Raw genomic sequence first — 20,603 nt, 5'->3', positions numbered from 1 at the left:
GAGTCTGACCAAACTGTGGGAGGCAGTGCAAGACAGGAGTGCCTGGCGTGCTCTGGTCCATGGGGTCACAAAGAGTCGGACACGACTAAACGACTAAACAACAACAACAAATACTAATTTTTAACATCTTGAATTTGGCCCAGTCACAGGCGGTTGGATCTTTGAGCAGGGTGCTGACAGAGTCTTAACTGCTCTCAGTTCGTGAATGAGTTTTGAAGCTAGATCTGCACAGGGTAGCAAAAGATCGGACTTCCATTCTGCTTCGCTAACTACAGCTTCTGGACAAAGTACAAAGGAAGCCCCACGCCAGTGTGCATTGAGAATCTATACCATCCCATCACTCCCAGACAAATGTGCACAAGATTGCAGCCTTAAAAAGATCCATCCTTCTTTAAAGAGATGTACCTTTGATCGCGAAGCTATTCTTAGCTTTTTTGTCACCTTTCCTTTTTACATCAGAGTGTCCCTTTCTAATTGAAAGCATCTTGTAGGAAGCAAATTTATGGGACTTATTTTGGTGCCTGGAACAAGGGTCAGCCCAACAGTGGTTTGTTTGTTTTTAACACATCACGACACTACCAAGTTAAAATAGCAGTTGGTGAAATCTTAAGCGGGAGTTAACTGGTGGACCCTGTGACCACCTCCAGTCCTGTCCAATCACTCTGGCTCAAAGCAGCCCTGTTGGGTTCCCTTTGCCTTCTTTTACTCCCTGCCGCTACCAATGTCACTGTGAAAACCCCAGCCAGGGCCGGCCCACCTATGAGGCAATGTGAGACGACTGCCTCAGGTGGCAGGATCCACAGGGGAAACATATCCCAATGTACTGTAGATCCTTATTCCCTCTTGTTCACTTACCACATCCTCCCTGGTGGGGAGGAGGCGCCAAAATGTCTATAAAAATTAGGATGCTGCCATTGGTTTCTGCCACCCAGTAGATGCTCTCCAGGGTCTCAGAGAGGAGGTCATTCCCCCATCACCTGCTACCTGATCCTTTCAACTGGAGGTGCTGCCATGGATCACCTTGGTACCTACTGCTATGGTCTCCCTGCTCCCATGCAAGACAGTCGATTCTCTCTCTTGCTCAGTCTCATAAGTTCAGGAAAGATAACAACTGTCTGGGTGCTCATGGTGCAAGTTAGGCCCGCCAGACTCCGCAAACTATCTGGATGGGAAACCGCCCAAGAACCATATGCAGACCATGCTTTAGCTCCTCAAAGGAAGAGCGGGAGAGAGCAATAGCACCAGTCAGTCAAAAATGTGGCTTCTTTTCCTCGCTCTATTGTTTCAGTAAATACCAGGGCCCTTATTTTTTTTAATGGCTAGCTCACCGCACAGCAGACAGATAATAATCATCGCCTAGAGCAAATACTGTCTAGTGTGGCTGTCTAAAAGCAACCAGGGCAAGGTTGGGGCTTTTCTAAAAACTTTCCAGCAATAGCCTAGCAGGTGTAGCTTCTCCCATTGCAGTGTTGCAGGGATGCACAGCTGTGCCTGCAGGATGTTGTCCTGCTTCCAGAGCCCTAAAGCAACGGAAGTCCTGCGCCTTTAGAAACGTGGCCACTCTACACCCGATCCTTACGCGTAACATACATTAATAGAAAGCTGCTCGCCGTTCCCCTACCTTTCATTTCCTTTCTGTGGCTTCCACTGACACCGAGGCAGGTCACGCAGCACAACTGCAAACGGTCCGGCTTGTCCTGGGAATAATAACCATGCTAGGTCCCCATGTCAATCCTGTGCCAAAAAGAAGGCGGGGGGGGGGGAGAGATGAGGAAACGAAGGGGCAATATTTTCCCACACTTTATAGTCACACTTACTGTTTTACTATTCCGTTAAAATGTGTTTTTGTAAGAAAGTGAAGCTTCTGGGAGAAATTATAAACCCAGATCAAAATTGGGTCTTTAAAAAAAAGTGGGGGAAAGAGGTAGGGGGGACGGATAAACAAATTTGTCAAAAATAACCGGAGTGTGTGGCTCTGCTTTCCGGTGAACTTTTAGACCTTTGCAGAAAGAAGTCCTGAGAAATGTTTTCATGGGAACATTAAGGATCCATCTTTCCCACACTGAAGCCAGAGTTAAGACTTTTACTAACTTCTGTGGAATCTGGACCAGACCCTCTAATGGAGATATTAATTCCCCAACCGCTAATGTGGGGAGGGGGCAGGGGTGGAGACGAAACAGCACAAACCAAATGGAGCGCTGGAGCGCAAGCCATTTTTGTGAATGAAACTCAGTACTTTAATAGAAGGAGTTGTGAGTGTCCATGAATGTATGAAGCTGCCTCAGACTGTTAGGCAAAGTCAGACGGCTGAGTTTGGGAGTCATGAAAGGGCAGCACATTGTTAGTTATTTCATTAATTTTTATTTTTACAAGGAGCATTGCACCGAGTGCTGCCCAGGAATTCTAAGAAACCAAAAAAATACGTGCGGGTTTGAGACCAGCTGTTAGAATCTGTGCGGTTTGGAAAGGTTTGGTCTGCCATCTCAATTCAAAATGGCATCCAATTATATACATATACAGACAAAAAGCCTTCTTGACCTCAAGGACCATCATGCGAAATATCTTAAGAGGTGTCCCAAGGCATAGCAAGCAAACAAACAACTTTTCAAAATACACAGCAGACTAACAGCTTGGTGTCGCTCAGGAATTGAGAAACCAAAAAACCAGCCCTTCAGTGTGACAGCAACATCGACAGACATTTTACAAGACGACCACATGACACTGCTCCTTAAAAAGTATACATTGGCTCCCAATATGTTTCTGAGCACAATACCGAGTGTTGGAGTTGACCATTAAACCCTACCTGGCTTCGGCCCTGTATACCTGAAGGGGCGTCTCCATCTCTACCATCTTCAGCCCAGACATGGAGGTCCAGCGCTGAGGGCCGCCTGCCAGTTCTCTCACTGCGAAAAGTGAAGTTACAGGGAATCAGGCAGAGGGCCTTCTCAGTAGTGGCACCTGCCCTGTGGAACGCAGCCCTTTTTAGGGAAGTTTTTAATGTTTGGTTTGATTTGTTGTTGTTGTTGGTAGTAGTAGTAGCAGTATTTTTGTTGGAAGCTGCCCAGAGTGGGATACTGGTGATCTGGCAACTTTAACTGAGGACAAGATGAGAAAGACTAATACTGTCCACAGAGAGATAACCATTATGTGAGGGGGAAACAGTACAGACAGCCCCCCCCATCTTGAGAAGCAGCTCTTCCACCAGCAGCGGAGCCAGCGGGGAGGGGGAAGAGTCCAGTGGGGAAGGAGGAAGTAGGAGACAGGGCTCTGGCAGGATAGCAGAGCTTCTGCTGCATGTGAGAGAGGAAGAGAGAGCGGGGAAAAGGGGGGAGAAGGAAAACATGGAAAGGAGACCCTTTTCCCCTCCGGTTCCGGAATTACGCAGGAGGAAACGTGGAAGGAGATTCGGGGTGCCCAGACTCTTATGTTGGAGGAAAACGCGGGAAGCGTCACTCCAGGGTTCTGGGTCAGACTGAGAACATGTACCCTGTAATAGAATCCCACTTCCTTGCTGGAAGTTTTGAAAAGCTCAAAAACACTTGGGCAGGCTTCTTTCTTGCCTCAGGACAGAGAATTGAACTAGATCAGGCATCCCCAAACTTCAGCCCTCCAGATGTTTTGGACTACAATTCCCATCATCCCTGACCACTGGTCCTGTTAGCTAGGAATCATGGGAGTTGTAGGCCAAAACATCTGGAGGGCCGCAGTTTGGGGATGCCTGAACTAGATGATCCACTGGCTTCTGTCCAACAGCAGGAACTGAAAGAGGAAATGTAAACATTTGAATGCTCCCTCTGTAGAATATTGAGACCTGTTGATGTGTCACAAACAACCTGCAAATGGAAAATCTAACAATTAGGGCAAACCTAATCATCACAAACTTACTCCCCAACATGTAGGGTGCTTTTGATCTGGGGGAGCATTCAAATAGGTAACTTCCCACTTGTGGTTTGGTTTTGTAGGAAGGACTCTTACAGTGTTTCTTTCTTTCTTTCTTTCTTTCTTTCTTTCTTTCTTTCTTTCTTTCTGACTGACTGACTGACTGACTGACTGACTGTCTGAATCAGCTATATTACAGTCCCAATAAAGCAGCAAGCTTAGAAAATTCCTGCAAGTTTCAGAATATAAATAAATAAATAAATAAATAAATAAATAAATAAATCATCCTGCATCATGAGAATTCAAAATGAACCACCACACAAATTCATCACTGAAAACAAGCACTTCCCCTTGGAACACTTGCATGCCTTCTTATAGCATAGTGCAGGCATGTCAAACTTGCGGCCCTCCAGATGTTTTGGCCTACAACTCCCATGATCCCTAGCTAGCAGGACCAGTGGTTGGGGCCGCAAGTTTGACATGCCTCGCATAGTGCATGAAGAATCACACACTGCATTTGTGTTGTACAAAACGTGTGCCTTCAAAATGGGAATCCTCAGGTTGCATAGGGCACCATGTTTAAGGAAGCATCTGTCCAGCTCTACCGCGGACTGCAAGATCTGATTACCCACCTATAAAATGGGTGTAACAATCCAAACAGCTGCCTCCTTACTAATTGGGTTCATTACAAGCACTCATTTCTCTAACATATAATAATGGGATACATCTTGCAATAAATATGCTAGCTAAGCACTACAATATTGTCTCTATAATTTAATGGACCCACAGTGGGGAGGAGAGACAGTTCATGTTTCACATCTCATTTTGCCTTTGAATAACCAATAACACATTGCTAAAAGCTGGCTGCATGAAACAAGTGCTTCATTTGCTGCTTTGGCTTTCTGCTAAATTACAGCACTTTGAAGGAAGGAGAGTGGAGAAGGGGAGAGAAGGAGCTGACTGTTTTCTAAAAGCCGATCAGCTGACATTTAATTGCGGTTATGCTTTTTTTTTTATTGCTTTTGGCTTAACCTTCCTCTCTCCTCCTCTACTACCTAAATAACAGAGCGGTATCTTTTGCCATGGAAAACAAAAACCTATTAAATGTCAGGCACAAAGGGGAATAAAAAGATGCTGACATTATGCTTTGCAAGGACAAATTAATTTATGAAAAGAATGTGCGCTTGCCACAACTCATGGAAAAGGGGGGGGATCTCCATGGAGAAAATTATATTAGCCAAAAGAAAATGTAAATGTAAAGTCCTGGTAAGTATGTGAAGTTGCAAGAGCAACTCATTTTCAGTTAGTGTTCAAGCTTTCCCAGATCTTGTTCTGTGTGCAGCAATGACACTCCTATGTGGAGCAGTTGTATTGGAAGTGTGGAATCTTATGCGATTCCGCTGCACATAGAAAACGAGAAAAGATGCACTGCTGCGGTGCAGAAAAATCGCAACTTAACCAGAGGGTAAAATTACAGTCCGACTGCTGAGAACATGTGATTTTCGCATGAGAAGCACTTCCTGGAGGAAGATATTTTTATTCCCTGCGGCAACTAACAGTTTTACAACTTCAAGGACACGCATTGGGATCCCCTGAATCAACTAAGTAGCGACTATGTTTTTGGACTTGTTTGTTTCTTAATTGCCCAGAAATGCCTTCAGAGACTGAGCAGGGACCCTACCGCCACAATAACATTCCTGCCACCTCTTAGATCAGAACGTAAGCTAACCTACCCTCACAAACAACTCTTATCAATTTGGGGACCCCTGCTTATGTTTTACATTTGCTTTAGTTCTTTGTGGATTGTTTGCTGCCTGCTCTTTGAAGTGGGTATCCCGTCTGCTTTTGGGGTTTTGTCTAAAGCACGGGTGTCAAACACAAGGCCCGGGGGCCAAATCCGGCCCGCCAGACCTCGTCATGTGGCCCGCTGAGCGCCCCAGCCAGTGGGACCTTGCTGCTGAAGCGCCGCGCCGACAAAGGGCCGACAAACAGCTGGGGCTGGGGGGGGGGTAGAAAGGCGGCCGGAGCAGCACCGCACGGAGAGTCCCGAACCTCTGCGACGCAGCAGTGCTCTGTAGCACTTTGAATCCTCCTCCTGCCACGGCTCGGCGCCTGGAAACGGCTGCTGCTGCTAAGCACAGACAAAGCACCCAGCAGCGCCGCGTGGAGGAGGAGGAGGATTCAAAGTGCTACAGAGCACTGCTGCGTCCCAGAGGCTCGGGACTCTCCGCACGGCGCTGTCGGGCACCGACCCGGCAAGCCTCCTCCTCCTCCTCCTCCTCCTCCTCTTGCCTCACCTCCTCCTCCTCCTGCCGCGGCTCAGCCTCACGAACGTGCAACTCTGAGGCTTTACGCACGTCTCCTAAAACGGACATCCGCTGCCGCACGCTGCACAGGAAATGCTTTTTGCCCCTGGGTCCCTTCGCACTCTTTTCTGGCGCTGAATCAAGGCGGCGACCCCCCCTCCCTTTCTTTCTTCCTCTCTCTCGTTCTTATTCTTTCTTTCCCTCTCCTTCCTTCCTTCTTTATCTCTGTCTTCTCTCCCTCTTTCTTTTTCTTTCCTTCTTTATTCCTTCTTTCCTACTCTTCTTTCTCTCACCTCTTTCCTTCCTCTCTCCTTCCTGCTCCCTTCTTTCTTCCTTCCTTCCTTCCTTCCTTCCTTCCTTCCTTCCTTCCTTCCTTCCTTCCTTCCTTCTGTCCTTCCCATTTTTCTTCCTCTCCCTCATTCTTATTCTTTCTTTCCCTCTACTTCCTTCCTTCTTTCTCCCTTTCCGTCTTCTCTCCCTCTTTCTTTTTCTTTCCTTCTTTATACCCTTCCTTATTTCCTACTCTTCTTTCTCTCCCCTCTTTCCTTCCTTCCTCTCTCCCTCCTACTCCCTCTTTTCTTCCTCCCTCCCTCCCTCCCTCCCTCCCTCCCCCTCCCCTCCCTCTTCCTCTCCTCAGAAACATAGGATGCTGCTTTATACTTCTGGCCCTTAAACCCTGGAACCAGGAGAGCAGCTCCAGTGAGTCAACCTCAGCCAGTCCCTTTGGTGAAGGGTGGTGGCTCACTGGCAGAACATCTGCCCTGCATGCAGAAGGACCCCAGCATCTCCAGGTACTAGTAGCTCTGCAAAGGTCCTGCATGAAACCCTAGCGAGCCTCCACCACCCAGTGCAGTTACCAAAAATCATTTTTCAATAAATTGTACAATAATTGTAATTTGAATATCTACTTGCCATTATTCTGACTATGTTTCTGCTTTCAGAGCTAGTTATTACTTACATTATTACAAAAAACAGTAATAATTGAATGCAGTGACAATAATTTATGATAATAAAGAGTGGACACATAGTCCTACAGATACAACCGGCCCTTTGAGGGTGACCAAACTGCTGATGCGGCCCCCGATGAATTTGAGTTTGACACCCCTGGTCTAAAGTAATAAGGTGGCGCAACTCAGCCTAGGCTTCATCAGTTCGCTCTCCTATGCCTGTGGGTGTGGAGACCTCTCCCACCAAGCAGAGAAGAGGGGCACTTCCAGGTGGTTGCCATTTTCAGGAGGGATTCTATATAACATATCAGTGAATTCGGGTTGCACAGTTCAATATCATTTGGTGCTCTTGAGCAACAAAACCACTTCCCCGCAGCGCCAGACATTTTACAATAAGAAAAGTGAGGGGGGGGGGGAAGGTGTGAAATAACACCTACTTAAGAAAACATCATCTAACCTCCCTGCAAACAAATCAGAACAAATGCTCAATAAACAGATGGCGTCTTATAACCTCCCCACGAACTTGTGCAGATAAATCAGGATGAATGCTCAATAAACAGGTCATCTGGAAATGAGTTGGGCAGGTTAGCTTCTCGGCATACAGGGGAGGAAAACTACTGATTCTTGCCTTGTAAGACCACCGTTGCAGTCAAGGCACGACCTCTCCAGCCATCCCAAGTGTGGTTAATAAGTGTGCACAGGCAGCTGCAGCTGGGGTTGCGGGTGGCAGAAATTGAGGGTGCTCCTTGCATGAGCAGAAGCGCCTTTCTACAAGCAAGATACTCATGGATCCAGGCCTTTGGCAATGGAAATAAATAAACGAAACATATGGTTCCCTGAAATTGGAGATGAAAATCTATCAACTGAGTTAGTACATTGATGCCATCGCTCTAGCCACGGCAGACCCAGCTAAACTGACAGGATCATTGCAGTGTGTGATTTTGAAGCAGTTGCAAAAAGTAAATACCGGTAGATCGAGTTCAATAGATATTGGCCTTAAAATAAATAATAAAGATCTAGATATGCCAGTAGTTTGTTTGTTTCTATTTGAAATGATATGAGCAGGCTGAACGCTGGTGTCCCCCTTAAGGCGTTATAGATGTGAAGGGCATATTAGGTATACAGTATAGACATCCACAGGGGAACGCAGGAACCCCAACCATACACCCTCCAGGCAAATTCTTAAGGCAGCAACCAGTCCTTCAGATATCCAGGTCCAAAGCCCAAAATGACTTTCAAGATTAAAAGCCAGCACTTTGAATTGTGCCCTGGAACAAATGGGAAGCCAATGAAGTTCACTGGAGCTAGTGCCAACCAGTGACCCAGCTATCGTATTTCATGCCAACTGGAGCTTTCTGAGTAGTTTACAAATGTGGCTCCACATAAAACACACTGCAGTGGTCTAGTCTAATCCAGGTGCTGGGTATCAGTGGCCAGGATATCTCTTTTCAGGAGGAGAAGACACAGCTGGAGCACCAGACTAAGCTGGTGGAAGGTGCCTTACGCCAGATGCCACCTGGGCTTTCAACAGAAGGATATAATAACTGCACCAACTATCCTGTTTGGCCCCAAGTTAGCAGAGTCCAGCTTCTGTGAAAGAGCTGCAGAATGCTCTTCTTCACTTGCCGCAGGCACCTATTGGACAGTGCTTGTGATGACATAGAAGACACAACCCCCATTGCTTTCTAGGTTGCATACCCATTGTCCCTTTAAAGCACCCTTCAAAAGAATCACGGGAACTATAGTTCATTAAGGGTGCTGGGAATTGTAGCTCCGTGAGGGGTTTCCTATTGATTTATTAAAATTTATATGGCTCCCTTCATTCGAAGATCACAGGGAAGTTTACACCATAAAAATACAATGCGAAAACACAAAATATGTAACAAAACGAAATAAATGAAACTACAGTTCCCAGAATTCTTTTTTTGGGGGGTCCTTTAAAACGCACGATGTGCATGCAAGCATAGTTTCAGATTTTTAGTTCTGTTTTTTAAAAAAAATAGCGAGGGCTACTCCACTCTTTTCCCTCAACTTTCTTCTTTTTCAGTAGGGGAGTGACCAGCACTTGCTAACATTTTTCAAAGGCAAATATTTCCAGCCTCAGTAAAACTCGTCTCATATGAGTAGGCCTCTCCACCTCAGCTACATATGCTAACATATAATACAGTTGCATGATCATTGCTAACTTCAGCTGTTACTGTAGTACTAGGCAGGAAGTTGCTTCCGTTGCTCAAAAATGAATAAAATACTCTTAGCTGATAGTGGTTTTGTTTTTATTCCTGCCTTTATTGCACTTGACATAATGTGGGCAGTTCACATGTAACCAAGCCAGATGGATGTGAAATGTTGTTTTTCCCCCCTTTGCAGGTGCTTTAATAAAATGATGCCAAGAAAATCTGGATCAGAAAAAGCCAGTCCTTTTCCAAACATTCTAAAGGATTGAAGTATATATGGCTCAGCTTCAGATGACATATTTGACTGCACTACATAAAAATAAATCCCTCAAACCGCACTTAAAAAACTATAGCAAGGACTTTTAAGCAATACACACAGAGCTGTAAAATAAAACGGAGCTGGCTAATGAAGCAAACTGATTTCTATAAATCCTTATATTTTAAAAAACGAAAATATCGCCTCGAGTTTAGCTTTTGAGAGAAACCACATCCTTTGTTTCAATAAATTGGTATGGAAATTCATATATAAATATACATTCCAAATAGCTTTTTATTTCCTATATATTGCTCTTTATGAACTATTCTATTACATACCCATAGCCTTTTTCAGATGGAAACAGGTATACTTAGTTTCCATGCCTTGTCAGAAAAAATAGCATTATAAATCATATATTGCAGTAAATGCATGTGAAACAGCAGCAGCAATGAGCTGCACCTCACTGTCCTTTTTCTAGAGGAGTTCACATCAAGCTTTATTTATGTACATGCACAGGTGGGAACTGAAGACATTCCCAGTAGCAATCCTGTACCCACCTACTTCACTGCTTGGAACAGGGGCGTAGCCAGGATCAAAACTAGGGGGGGGGGGCAAGCCATGGTCGTTCAGGGGCGGGGCCAAGGCACAGAAGGGGAGGGGCCACAAAGTGGGCGGGGCTAAATGGCCAACGGGCCTGATGATATCGTGGCGGTGGCAGCAGCGGCCACCTTGTGCTTCTGGGGCTGGTAGCGTTGGCGGCTACCCTGCTTGGCTGGAGAGGACGGGAGGGTCGGGCAGGCGAGAGGGGGTGGCAGGGCGGGCGAGGGAAGACACGGCCGCAGCCACGACGGCTCCAAGGCGTTGCTGCATATCAGCATAATATTTCAACCATGGTTCAAGCCCCACCTTAGGAAAAAATCCTGCATTGCAGGGGGTTGGACTAGATGACCCTTGTGGTCCCTTCCGACTACAATTCTATGATTCTATTGCTATATTACCATAGCATATGCATCATTCTGCTTTCTTGAATTGTCCTACTCCTAGGCATAGCAGCCAACTCCTAGAGGCCTAGGTGCCCACCCCCAATTACTGGTAAATACCGTATTTGAAAGAGTCATCCCCCCATGTTGATGGGCTTTCTATGTGGGGCTTATCTGCCCCCCCCGTATTTTATTAAGGATGGAAGAGGGAGGGAAGGAAGGAAGAAATAGAGAGAGAGATAACTCATATTTGTGGGTGTCTCTGGATGACGCTGTGATGCTGGAACTCTGCAGCAAGAGGACAGGAGGGTCGGGCAGGCGAGAGGGGGTGGAAGGGCGGGCAAGGGCGGGGCAAGGCATGGCCGCAGCCACGACGGCTCCGAGGCGTTGCTGCATATCAGCATAATATTTCAACCATGGTTCAAGCCCCACCTTAGGAAAAAAATCCTGCATTGCAGCGGGTTGGACTAGATGACCCTTGTGGTCCCTTCCGACTACAATTCTACGATTCTATTGATATATTACCATACCATATGCATCGTTCTGCTTTCTTGAATTGCCCTACTCCTAGGCATAGCAGCCAACTCCTAGAGGCCTAGGTGCCCCTCTCTCTCCCCCCCCCCCAATTACTGGTAAACACCGTATTTGAAAGAGTCATCCCCCCATGTTGATGGGCTTTCTATGTGGGGCTTATCTGCCCCCCCCCCGTATTTTATTAAAGATGGAAGAGGGAGGGAAGGAAGGAAGAAATAGAGAGAGGGATAACTCATATTTGTGGGTGCCTCTGGGTGACGCTGGGATGCTGGAACTCTGCATGTACAGGAGCCTTGTAAGCAGCTTTCTCTCTGCTTGATTTACAGCAGGCACGTCCAACAGGTAGATTGTGATCTACCAGTAGATCACTGGATGTCTGTGGTAGATCACTGGTAGGTCACTGGCACCCCTAAAAAAAGCTCACCCAAAATTTTCCTCCTCCCTCAAAAAAGTTGAACTATGACCTGAAGCCCTAAACAAAAATGGACCTCCCTCCCTCCTAAAAGAAGCTCAACAAGTTTGACCTAAACCCCAAAAAACAGGGCTTCCCTTCCTTTAAAAAAAACTCAACAGCTTTGACCTGAACCCCCCAAAAGGGGGTAGATCACCCCCAGTTTTAAACTCTGAGTAGATCAGAGTCTCTTGGGAGGTGGCCACCCCTGATTTACAGTATACAGATGCAGGAGGAGGGGCAGACTGGAACACCAATGCTTTTTATAAACATCACTGTGTCTGTCAAAGCTACAGCCCCCCCTTTCTTATTCACTTCTTTTTAGCCTTGCAGAGCCACCTTAGTCAAATTGAATCCCCTGAGTCTGCACCCTCATTAAATCGCCAATAGAACTCTTAATGCTCCTGAATGCTCATTAACAGCTCCCACTTAAGAACAATAGGGTGAAATGGTCAGCTATCGAATCTTGCCTGGGGATATATGCTCCATTGTCTTAACTGCTTAACTACTGGTAGCCACTTTGCTTTATTTATTTGATGTGTTTTTGTTACTGCTGTGTGTCCCCCCCCCCCCAGCAAGCGGAGACTTAGCTGCTCTTGCTAAAGCAAAGCCCTTTCCACTTCAGTTTTTGGAGGGGAAAAGTGCTGGTTATGGTCTGTAAAATACATTAATTTTTTTGCTTCTAGGGGGGGGGCAGCTGCCCCCTCCTGCCCCCCCCTGCCTACGCCCATGGCTTGGAAGTAAGACATATTGAACTCAGTTAAACTTACTTCTGAGTCGCGATGCAAGAAGGCATCATTTCGCGTTCCTCCCGGTTTTCGTCACATGCAGCACTGTTTCTGCTCTGCTGCAGTTCGTTTTCCACCAAAAGCTACAATCTTCATCTCGTTGTCTGCTGCGGAAAAGCTGCATAACTTAATTACATCATGTCATTCCACTCCATTCTTTTCAATGCAAATGAGAGGGAAGGGGAACATAATCAATTACATATTGTTTGCGGACTGAAAGCAACAACAGCGAATACCTGTCATATTCACTGGATTGATTTATGTGCTGCACTTGGGGCAAACAGGTGAACATTAGCATTTTCTGCCCCATTTCAATTTTTGCTGGAATTCTACGACTTCCAGACAGAAATGTATAGGATTCGCAACTTAGCACCTCTGAGCATGCCTAAAGATTTCCTGAAGGGAAGAGGGTCTTCTTAGCAAATACACAGTGATTGTCCTTTTTGTTGGTTTTGGTTTTCACCTGCTGGGGGAAAAGTAGCATGCTGCACACCCCATATGCCAAAGAGTGCACTTCCATTGGCCTTCAGTTGTGTACTCTGTTTGGAACACATCAAAAGGACTGTGCTAACACACTAGAGAAAATTCAGCAGAGGCAAAAAAATAAACCCAGAATGCAAGTTACAGGTAGGTAGCCGTGTTGATCTGTCGTAGTCGAAACAAAATTTAAAAATTCCTTCCACTAGCACCTTAGAGACCAACTAAGTTTGTTATTGGTATGAGCGTGCATGCACACTTCTCCAGGTATACTGAAATAGAAGTCACCAGACCCTTATATATAGTGTGAGGGTGTGGAGGGGTATTACTCAGAAGGGGGGTGGGAATGGGTGATTGGATGATAAAGCTATTTTTAGCCATCTGCAGTCATCAACAGACGTCAACAGGTTTACCACACCTATCAGCCAATCACCCATTCCCACCACCCTTCTGAGTAATACCCCTCCCCACCCTCTCACTATATATAAGGGTCTGGTGACTTCTGTTTCAGTGTTATCTGATGAAGTGTGCATGCACACGAAAGCTCATACCAATAACAGAATGCAAGATTCTTGCCGATCCAGGCAGAGGTGGAGCTAGCTGCTCTGTGCACCCAGGGGCAGGGCAAGCGTCCCAGGAGCCAAGCTGCCCATGGGGGCGGAGTGAGCTGCCCATGACAGACTGCTTCATGGGCGGGGGGGGGGGGGGAGCTGCGCTGCTTTGCCAGCAGCCTTCCTTCCCTCTTCCTTTTGACAGCTTGGGGGAGGCTTCCCCCCCAGGAGGCAGCCTGGGAATGGGGGGGGCAACAGCACGACTCCGAAGCCTCCCCCGAGCTGTCAGAATGAAGGGGGAAGGGGGGAAGGCTGCTGGCAAGGCAGTACAGCTCCGCCCCTTCCGACGGCTTGGGGTGGGCTTGGGAGTCACGGGTGGGCAGCGCGCTGAATGTCACTCCCCTCAGTGATGACATCTGGGGCGGGCTGCCTCCACCGCCCCCCTTTCTCTGCCCCTAGATCCAGGTAATTTGGGAGTTCCTTCCACTTCCAAATATCTGGGTTCTATGGCCACGGCCAGACTGTCACTATTTTTGGATGGAATTCAATCACATACAGGTTTTACAGACAACTGGACTTTTTGAGATAAGGAAAGTGATGGGAAAATAAAGTGAAAAGTGCAGGATTAGATTTGGTTGACGACCTTGCAAACAAAAACAAATCAACAATAGCCAGTGTCAACTACGCCCCCTGAAAACTTTGCACAAACCAACCGGATGAATGTTCAGTAAATAGGTTGCCCAATTACTTTTAACAAAAAGATGCAACAAAGAGAGAGCTTATTGTAATACGAGGAGACATATTTCCTAATGCATTATGGTAGTTGCGGGGGTGGGGTGGGGGTGGGAGCAAGATGCTATCAAAGTACAGCCACCCAGGTTAGAGTGTGTTATCAGGAATACTCTCTATAAACACAGGAGCCTCCTGCCATTCTTTTGATCATCACTGGTATTTCCTTTCAGTGTGTAGGCTTGTACACGGCAAGGGGCCCAGAGCAAGCCGAATACACCCTTTCCCACAGCTCACAGAACTTTCGGAATGAATAGGAACCCAGGCACGAAAATGCCCGTGTGAGTGAGTCGCACTCATGTGAGCCATACCACCTCACAGTGGGCATATCACATGAGTGGGGCCAACCCATTTGTGTAGGTGTTTATGCATAGCAGCCCCTGCCCACACAGAAGTTTCTGTATGTGGCAGAGGAAGGTGTATTGATGTCCCCTGATTCCCCTGAGAGACCAGCCAGAACCTGGCTCCTCCTCCCTTTGGACTCTTTCCTCTTCCGGATGATTATTACAAGAACGATGTAACCAAGCACCAGTGCCTGAGTTTGCTTCCCCCCTCTGCCCGCCAAATCCCTTTTGTGTTGTGTCTCTTTTAGGCCGCATCTGCACTGTCTGCTTAAAGCACTCTTAGACCACTTTAATACAGTGGTTTCCCAATGGGTGGCCCGTTCACACAACAAAAACTGCCATCGAAATTTCAGTATTTTCGAAAGACTTGGCTTTTGAAAAAACAGAGGGTCCACAGTACAGTGGTACCTCTACTTACGAATTTAATGCGTTCCAAACACACATTTGTAAGTCGAAAAAAATTGTAAGTCGAATCCCATAGGAATGCATTGGGAGAAAAAAATCGTAAGTCGAAGCAACCCTATCTAAAAATTCATAAGTAGAAAAAATCCTATCTAAACCGCATCCAAGATGGCAGACGGAGCTCCATTTGTAAGTAGAAAAATTCTAAGTCGAGTTATTTGTAAGTAGAAGTACCACTGTACTCAGCTAATCGGGAGCCACAGCTCTAATAAATATGGAGGATCCTAGGTACTGTAGTTTCTTAAGAGCGCTGGGAATTGTGGATCTAAGAGGTTTGCGCCCTTAACAAACTACACTTCCCATGGTTCTTTGGGGGATAAGCTATGACTGTTAAAGTGGTATAAGAGTGCTTTAAATGGACTGTGTGGATGTGACCTTAGTCCCTGCCCTCAGACCTTAGAATGGCTGTTTACAGGGCGGGCGGCTATTGCGGCCTGTCACACCAGGCCCTCGCCCTTGGGAGCAAGGCCAGGGCTAGGTAGCCGTCCATGGGGAATTCCCAGACCAGTTGTGGGAGATTGGCGGGCTTTTCTGCTATAGGTTTAGTCAATTGGGCAGGGTTTGTTCCCCTTCTTGGCTCTGGCCTTGCTTCCGGGGGGGGGGTCACTGCGGATGGGTCCGCAATTTCTCATATTCAGCTCTCATAAACAGTGTGTGGGAGGAAATTGCTGAAATGTCCATGAAAATCCATACATATTGTAGTATAGAGAATTTGACAAAATTAATTAAATGTAGCTGAAAAACCCGCTTTTTAAAATATATATTTCACCAAAAACGCTCAACAACTTTGCCAATAAAAGCCCAACAACTTTTGTGTCCATATTTTCACTTTTTGAAATATGGCAAACCTACAAAACAATATGTGAACTGAAATGCAGTTCTTCTCCCAAATATATCCAAATTTTGCAGTACAGTTCACCAAACAACCAAGGTTTATAAAACTGCATACTAAGGTAGAAGGTGCGTACAGATGAATATATAAGTGAAAGTAACATTAAAATGCATTATATTGGGAGGAAACTGCTTGCAAAAATGTATACATTAGTAAAAAAAAATTGCTGCAGAAGTATAGAGAACTGAATTTAAGATGGGGAAAATGTGAAAATGATAGCACTGAAATGGACAGACCCTTCCATCCCTTGCCGGGACATGAGTAAACCAGATCTAAGAGGCATCTCAGCCAGAATGCAGATGTACAGCATGGGGAAGGGAAAAGCTAGCCTGTAACTAATAAAAGTTGCGTAGAATGAAATCAATCCCAGCTTGTGTATCGTCTTAGAAGGCAACTCAATGCAAGCAGGAAATAAGCTGTCCTTCGCAGTAGCATGTAAGCCAATGCCCTCAAATATTGTTATGTGCTCCCCGCTTCCCAGAGCAGAGAGTAATTCCAAGGGCAGAATTATCAGGTTTAGATTCCATTGCATGGAACTTGTGTACTGTATTATAAAATACACAAACAGAGCATAAGCGGTGGCAAACAGTAACTCCTGCAAGGGGTCAGTTCTGCTCCCACCCCACACCTCAGTGTTTCAGAGAGAGAGAGAGAGAGAGAGAGAGAGAGAGAGAGAGAGAGAGAGAGAGAGAGAGAGAGAGAGAGAGAGAGAGAGAGAGAGAACATACAGTATTTCACCTTCAGCCTCCTCACACATTTACAGCTCTGAATGTCTCCAAATCCCCAAACTGTCCAACTGTTATTGCTCACAGCTCACTAGGCTGGCCCCAGACATATTGCTGCCTGAGGCAAAGGACAAGATGCCCCCCTCTCCACTCCATGGACAGAAGCTGATTGGCCTGGCAGCTGAATTTTACTTCAACGCCTAAGGCAGCAAGCTAGTTTAGGGGGACCAAGACAGAGCATGTGGCAGAGGGAAATGTTTGCGGTTGCTCAGGAAGAACAGTCAATGGGATGCCACTGCCGTCCTTTGCCTGCCACCAAAACGATTCCTCTCACTGTACCTAATAGTAGGGCTGGCCCTTCCTCATTTGGCAAACACCACAGATGCTGGCTTGGATCCTCAGGCTACCTTTCTATTCGCCAAAGGGCCTTCAATCCAGTATGAGGGAGGGGAACTGATTTTTGCTGATTTTCCTTTCCCTGGCATCACCTTTCAGACTATCCAGAGAGATTTCCTAAACTTCTGGAGCAGATCTGCTCCAGAAGTTTAGGAAATCTCTCTGGATAGTCTGAAAGGTGACGCCAGGGTCTGTGGTGTTTGCGGGTGGGGCAGAGCAAGGAGTTGGCAGTAAAGGATGGTTACAATAAGCAGCCTTGAGACAATGCCCTGCTCCTTTAGGGGAAAGGCAATTCTGTGTAGAACAGGAACAACCGCTTACTTGCCAGACCCGGAAATCCCCTACCCCAGGCATGTCAAACCTGCGGCCCTCCAGATGTTTTGGCCTACAACTCCCATGATCCCTAGCTAGCAGGACCAGTGTTTGGGGAAGATGGGAATTGTAGTCCAAAACATCTGGAGGGCCGCAGGTTTGACATGCCTGCCCTACCCAGAGGGCCTCAGCCCAGTTGGGATTCAACTTCATCTTACTGGCCATCATCTAGCCCCACCACAACATCCAGGTCCTGGACCAGCATTTGCCTGGCTACACCTGATTCAGGTGCAAGAGAGAAATAGAGCTCGGCCATAGCTCAGTGGCAGAGCATCTGCTCTGCATGCAGAAAGTCACAGGTTTGAACCCCATGTCATCTCGCCCCGGAGAGCGGCTGGTTTGATTCACCATAAGGCAGCTTCCTATGTTCCTGCGACACGCTGCTCTCCAGATCTCTTAACGAATTTCAACATATGCCAAGATTCAGAGAGTTCTTCAAAGTCAGCTATAAATAAAGACGGAAAGAATTGGGACATGTGCTAGCAAGGAAGCCAGGGCATCTGCTATGGCAGGCATTCGCTTGGGCAGCTGGAAGAACAGAAGATAAGAGCCAAAACTGAGGAATTCCTTTGTCACACAACACTCACTGGAAATAAACACGAGAGGCCTTTTAAAAAGGGAAATGTCACGGCAATGCACAAGGCATGTGTAAAAATGTTGTGGATATAAAGAGGTGATGCAAGGGGGCCCTGCTGTCGTTTATTGGTATAATGGATGCTGTCGATAACAGAAAAAATTGTCTCTTGCTTATTATCCACGTTGATGTGGATTTCTGTGTCAATATGTGACGGAAACAGGGTTACAATAAAGTAATAGTTCTCAGAGTTTATCTGCTTACCATCCCATGGTATCAATTTACTTGGGTCAGTTGCAAATTATAGGCACAGTTAACTCCGTGTGTTATGCGGCTTCTAAGGACCTGCCTAGACATGCTCTACAGTTTGAAATGAGAGATGTGGTTTCTTGGTAATTTCAAAATGCTCCTCACTCCTCTGGGAAACATATATAAGGGGACCAGCTAAACCAGTACAGTTACTGAGCTCGTCCTTCTCTAGCTACTGTTTCGGAACATGGCCAATCTAGTAGCTATGAGGGGCTGAAGACCTGGGCTTAGGGCTGACCAAAAAATACAAACAAGCAAGGGTTCCAAAGTGGCCAGCTGCCATCTTGTGGGAGCTTCGACGTTTAACAATTGGGACAACAATTGGTATCTGAAGAAGTGTGCATGCACACGAAAGCTCATACCAAAATAAAAACTTAGTTGGTCTTTAAGGTGCTACTGAAGGAATTTTTTTATTTTACTTCGACCCAGACCAACACGGCTACCTACCTGTAATTGGGACAATGTTTTGTTGGTGGGACTGCCTGGGTTTCTATTGACATATGACGGGGCCTTTTCAGCCACAGCCCCCCATTTGTGGAATGTCCTCCTTGGAGAGGTGTATCTGCCTCCCTCATTACTGACTTTCAGGAGAAAATTAAAAATATTTCTGTTTACTCAATTTGATGGCTGAATGACACTGTTTGTAGTGACCATGAGATAACTGTTCGTACAAAAAAAAATTTTTTTTAATGATGTTTGGTTTTCTTTTATGCATTGCTATTGCTGAATTTGCCATCTTGGGCTCCTTCGGAAGGAAGGAAGGAAGGAATAAAAGTAAAATAAACCCCAAAAACTCTTCAAAATATGTAATTGTCCTCTGACCAGAGAGTAAACTGTAGGAAATTACGCTGTCTGGCAAGGAAGCCTCTTAAGCAAAACAGGCCAGATCAGATCAGATTATATTAGCAGAAATCCGTTTTCCCCATTGATGCTTGTCTTGGCTGTCAGAAACAGCAGATGCTAAGCTATCCAGAGGCCATTACAGGTAGAAAGGGCTAGCATTGGGCCTACCGCTCACTTCACACCTCAGTCAATTAATTAGCCTGAGAACAAATCCATGACTCTGCCTGTCAAGGCCACTAAGGGCCAAACTACTACAGACAGCGAGTGAGATGTGTGATCCGCTCTTCCAAGGGGGTTGGACTGGATGGCCCTTGTGGTCTCTTCCAACTCTATGGTTCTATGATAAGGTCTGCAGTCATGGGTGTTGATTTCGATTGTGAATATGGAGCTGGGAAGAAGCCTTTTTAACCTCCCCCCCCCCCGGCACCTCCGATATAAATAAACCATCTTCCTGAGTTTTCTAATAGCATACCCTCCAACATTTCTCCGATGAAAATAGGGACGTCTTAAGGAAAAGTGGGACATTCTGGGATCAAATCAGAAACCGGGGTGGCTTCTGTAAATCTATGACCACCCCTGGAAAATATTCTAGCAACGGTTTCAAGGACTGGCAGGGTGGGTCAATTTATGAGAGAGATAATCCATGCAAGGTGAGTGAGTCAGCCCCCCCCCAACCCCACCCAATTTTCTGTCCCTGATTCAGTTGCCTTTAGAAAAATTAAATGGCTTTGGGAGATCTGTTCACAGATTCCCTGCTTCCTGCGTACCATGACCCTCACAATGCATTGCTTCCAGCAGCCAGGCAAAGAATTGCTAGAGCTGACTGGCTGATTCCAGGCTCCCACTACCACTCCCTGGTTGAAGACAACCTGGTGTTTTATTCTGGTGGCGAAAACAAGCAGCTGATGCCTTCACCAAGACAGTGGTTCTGCTCAACCCCCTATTCAGAGAACATAAGATAATATATCTTTATTGTCATTGTCCCCTTGCGGGAACAACGAAATTACTCGGTTGCTACATCCACTCAGATAAAGCATTCCGCATAATCCAAAGTTACAAAACCTAATTAAAAACAGTAAATATAATCCTATATAATAATGTCCAAGTTGTCCCTGCGTCCAAGCTGTCCCGTGTGTCCCTGGGGTACTGCGCATGTGCCCCAGGGATACAGGGATTGGACAGCAGAGACTGCGCGCGCGCACTCTCCCCCCCCTCTGCCTCCTCCAACTGCCGCTCCCGCCGGACACTGCCTCACTGCAGGGCACGTCAGGGAAGCGAGGGTGGAGGCCGGCGAAGGCCTCCTCACAACCCTCCCTGGCCCGTGAGAGGAGCGGCGGTTGGAGGAGGGGGGGGGAGAGAGTGCACGCGTCCTTCCTGTCGGCGGCTGGGGGAGAGGAAGGAAGGAGGAGAAAGCGCTCCTCCGTTCCTGTCCCCCTGCCGCCGACAGCAAGGACGGGTCCCAGGGTTCGGAGAAGCGCTGCGCAAGCGCTTCTCCGAACCCTGGGAGGTCTCCTTGCTGTCGGCGGCTGCGGGAGAGGAACGGAGGAGGAGAAA

This window comes from Zootoca vivipara, chromosome 3 (assembly GCF_963506605.1).
Source record: "Zootoca vivipara chromosome 3, rZooViv1.1, whole genome shotgun sequence".
NCBI classification, from domain to species: domain Eukaryota; kingdom Metazoa; phylum Chordata; class Lepidosauria; order Squamata; family Lacertidae; genus Zootoca; species Zootoca vivipara.
The sequence above is the reverse complement of the archived record's forward strand: the minus strand, read 5'-3'. Positions refer to the sequence as shown.